The sequence below is a fragment of the Gastrolobium bilobum genome, unplaced genomic scaffold (assembly GCF_033153095.1).
Source record: "Gastrolobium bilobum isolate Gb01-03AN ecotype WA unplaced genomic scaffold, APGP_CSIRO_Gbil_v1 utg966, whole genome shotgun sequence".
In the NCBI taxonomy this organism is placed as follows: domain Eukaryota; kingdom Viridiplantae; phylum Streptophyta; class Magnoliopsida; order Fabales; family Fabaceae; genus Gastrolobium; species Gastrolobium bilobum.
In genome coordinates this window covers 769,550-774,704 of record NW_026899514.1, presented here as the reverse complement: position 1 = coordinate 774,704, position 5,155 = coordinate 769,550, and positions in this window count along the sequence as shown.

The window sequence follows — 5,155 nt, the reverse complement described above, 5'->3', positions numbered from 1 at the left end:
TAAATCATCTATATCTTTAGATTATTCTATAACACAAACAACAAAATTAAATTTTGGTGTTAACGATCGAAGAATTTTTTCTGTGACAGTTATTTCTTCTGTCCTGTCTCCATAATTTCGCATCTTATTAACAATTGTCATCACGCGAGAGAAATAATCTACAATTGATTCTCCTGACTTCATTCAAAGTGTTTCGAATTCCAAGCGTAAAGCTTGAAGCTGCTACCACTTTGCTCTTGCAGAGCCTTGATACTTCTTTTTCATTGAGTCCCAAATATCCTTGAAAGATTCTCTGCAAAGAATAGTTTCCAAGATGGAACGATCAATGGCCTGAAAGAGATAATTTTTCACCTTCAAATCCTTCAATTTTGTCGCTTCATAAGCTACTCGTGCTGCTGTCAACTTAGCTCCTTCTGCTAGTTCGGCAACGTCATTGGTAACTCCGTCCAAATATTCCTTAGATCGAAGGAAATTCTCCAACAACATGCTCCAATGATCATAGTGACCATCGAAACGTGGAATGACTCTAAACTTGGCTCTTGATACCACTAATAGAAGATTGAGACTCTAAATTGAAACACGTACAAAATATTGAAAATAGGAAATGCTACATATTTCTCCAATACACTAAGCCTATTAAATGGCAATACAAAAAACTGAAAATACGGATGAAGAGACGCAATACATTGTTAATGAAGAGTCTCGTTACACCACATCATCAACTACTCATAACACCCACATTAAACATCATAATTATTTACCTTCATAACTGACATAAAAAAATTAAGAGACAATTGACTTTTAAACATTCTAGCTGACACAGGAAACTAAAGAGACATTTCAACATAGAGACATTTCAACATGATTGCCTCTACTGATTGATAAGAAAATTGATTTGTCCTTAAATTTATTATATAAAATTTCTATCTTTGTTACCTTTATTAAATTTTCTTTCTTCGTATTGTTTATATCAAAGTGGAATTCAAACTTTAAAAAATATTTTTAGAAAAACGATTTAATTCAATAATATTCCTAAAAGATAAGCATAACAATAATTATTAATTCAAGATATTTATTTCCCATAATAAGTGATTCAGAGTTGAATCTTGAATTTAAATAAAATAATATTCGAGAGCCGCCCTCGATATAGATTGGACGGTATTGGAACCGAATTAATTTTATAATTGATAAATTTATTAAAAAAACTAATTAAACATCACACTAAATATTTTAAAATTATATTTTTTTTTTGTGAAATATTACAATTTGAGTAATGAAATTTGCATACAGTTATATAAATTGCTAAATGTTACAAACTAATAAAAATTACACATTTTTATTATCTGTAATTTCTATTAATCAAATTACAATTTAAAAAGTAGATAGCACCCTACTCAAATTATAATTGGTATGTATAAAAGGAAAATAAATATCTCATGTTGCATGCGATAATTACCTCATGTAACAGAGACAAAATAGTAGAATCCACTATTTTTCTTTTAAAAACAATGATGAACCTTACTATTTTATTTTTGTTAAATGAAATAATCATCTGATGCAACATTATATAAATAATTTCCATAAATCAATTACGAGATGTATAATATAGCTAAGATGAGAGCGACTATCACATCTGAAAGGAAACCATGTGCGAAGGAAGACCTTGGGCCCCATCGTCCCCTAGCAAAAGTTAACTGCCCCTTTATTTAATTATTGGGTTTTATATTTCTCGTTCAACATGAGAATTGAATTCTCATGTTGTAGAGACAAAAAGTATGTGGGACCCGTATGTTAGAAAAAATTATGTGTAGGACCCACGTTGGCACAAAAATCAAAGAGTGTGTAAGAAAATTCAAATTCTCATGTTAAATGAGAATTATAAAACCCTTAATCATTTGATGCTTTATAATGTGGACCTTCCTACTTGATTTGCATCAAATTGTAGAAATAATATGGGCTATCTTAAGAAAATTGGGTTAATTCTTTGGAAGAAGAACAAATAATATATATATATATATATATATATATATATATATATATATGGTAAAATCATTTTTATAGCCGCTTTACGTATAGCAACGACAGGTGTATGGTTATGATTTTTTTCATTTAATTCTTTCCTCTTTTGTATGATTATGATTTCTTACATTTAATGCTTTCATATATATATATATATATAATTGAACATTAATAGTGATTTTCGATATTTCTAAATCGTAAAGAAGTAGCAATATTCATGGAAGACGGCAACAATCATCCATTATCAATCATAATAAATATAAAACTATTTGTAAGACAGAAAAACCGAATAAACAGGGTTTTTGAAGAATTCTTAAGGTGGTGTTTGGTTGGGAGCTTTTCAGCGGATATCTATCTTTCTCAAGTATGGCTTTTAGAAACACCATGTTTGTTTCAACGTTTTTCACCAAAAACCCATCTATCCAATTTGTCTGGATTTATGAGAAACATAGATATCCGCACTGTTTAGAAACCCAATTTGAAGGTGGGATTTTTCGGAAAACCGGTTATCTGGCTTTTAATGCACTGTTGATTTCATAAAGCTACCTAATTTTTCCAGTAAAGTTTTTCCCCACCAAACAACTTTTTTTTATATTTTTCTACCTATCTCACTTTATCTATCTTTCCAATCATTTCTCTATCTATCTCATTTCTCTACTATTCCAAAAAAATTTCCTGAATCAAACGCCCCCTAAGTGCGCGTGCCTTTGATTGATATAATTTCTCTCTCTCTGATTTTTTACAAGAGAGTTAATTAACTATAGTGGAGAATCACGATTAATTATGAATTAATATTTATTGTCTTGTGAACTTTCTACCACTGCTTAAAATTAGTTTGAGTTTGTTGTCCATAACATGGCTTTCTGCACTTGGTTGTCCTATCTTCTTTTTAATTTAATAATTTGGAATATGTTATTTTACTTAGTTTTTTTTCTGTATACCTTTGCTTATTATTTTTTAACATCATTATATCAAAATCTCAATAGGAGAAAAAAATGATAAAGATAATTGAAATTCTGATTTAATAGTGTTGAAAAATGATAGATAAAGATAAATAAAAAAAATTGGTACAATAACTTATTCCTAATAATTTATACCAAATAGTTGAGTGGAGGATGTGGACGTCTTATTTTAACCGGATCCACTTTTATTTATAAAAAAAGAAAGTGAAAATAAATAAATAAATAAAAAGAAAGAAAAGAAGTTTTCAAACTTCAGTGTAAGAGAAGAGAGGGATAAGCTTACTCATTTTGATCAAGTTCCTCGTAAAGGGAGTTTTGATCCTCTCTTTCTTTTATATAAGCAGTCCATCCAAGTATTTGAAGGAAATTTCTCGACACCATTGTTTTTTCATGGGAAAAGGTGAATTTCTTTTGTTCTCATAGCATGGAAAATATTTTTTCACTTAAAATGTGTAAACAATTTATCCTTCTACTACCATGTTATCAAAATATAATCACCACAATTAATATTGTCATTGATGATTTGCCACCAACTATCATGCTCTATATTTTGCAGCTCTCAAAATTTAACACTTTCCACCACCACGAGTCATTGATCACTAGAATCTGTCATTGTTGGCGATGGTTGGTGACTTCACCCATTGTTGTTAGTCACCAAAATACATTAACTTATTGCACATATGTTGATGATATACATTGGTATTGAACGACTTCGGCCACCATCGCCATTCACAATAATAGTTTATGGGTTAAATCCAATTATCTTCTGTCCCTAAAGATAATCAAATGTGGTAATTGTTGGGCAAGTGGCTTCTTACACAGGACGCTTACGGAACACCTAGAGGGGGTGAATAGGTGTTCTCAACTTTTTCAAAATCTTTTTGAATTCAGTAAACAATTACATAATTTTTCTTCAATCCCTATATGCCCAAAATAGTTTTTCGCAATGCTAAGAACAATGTAGGCGTACCTTAGCAATTATAGAGTATAAACGCAGCAATTATAATAGAATTAGTGTAACTATCAGTCTCTAAACAAAATATTCAGAAATTAAATGAGAGAGACAATGGACACACGATATATCCTGGTTCACACTCACTAAGCCTAAGTAGGGTGCTACGTCCAGACTGAAGTAGCTGCAGATATTTTATTTATCACAAGTGTACCAGTTTTACAAACACGCGTCACACATGCAATCAAACAAAATACCAAAAATCTTCCTACTGCCTACACTGCTCCAAGCTCTGAGAATACTCTCAAGTCGAACCTAAGGAGTTCACCAACTCCTCTCACACAAGACCTCCACTCTCCCTAGTGGATTCTTGAGGCTCCAGGCCTTGAGACACACTCTCAAGCCAAGCACAAGGTCGCCAACCCACTCGGTTGCACCCACACACCTAGGACAGATTTACAGCACACAACTACTCCACTTTAACAACCAATACAATATCTCAGATTTATAACAGAAATTTTTTCAACCTATTACAATGTCCTAGCACACTTGATATATCAAATAAAGCACAACAACAAGCTCCAAAAATGATATGATGTATGCAGAAAATTTAGAGCACAAGTATGTGTATCACAAACTATAAATTTTCAGCAATAAGGAACTTGTATTTATTTATATCAAGTATCAAAATGATAGACACTAAAAATTCTGATTTAAAAAGAAATTATCACATTATATCCAGAAAAATCAGAATTGTAATTTCTCTCAAAATTTCACAAAAAATTCAGAATTAGTTCTAGATAAATCTTTTATTGATAAACCACAAGAAATCTGAATTTTAATCAAAATATATCTCAATTAAAACAGAAAATTCAGATTTAGTATTTCAACAATAAAATTTCTAGAACAATTCAAGATTAGGTTTCTAAACAATAAATTTCAAACAAAAATCTGAATTAACACAATGTATAACAAGGTATAAAAATAAATTCAGATTTAATATTTTTAATCAATATTTCACAAAATTAGAAACACTAATCTTACACAAAGAGCATCAAGATTTCTAAAATATTCACTTAAAATCAAAATAGAAAAATCAGAATGCTCACAATATATCAACAAGAAAACTGAAAATTAATTCAATAATATCCAGTATCAAGATTATACCAAAGGATGCTCAAAACAAGGTTTAAGATATTACCTCAATAGATCTCAAATTTTC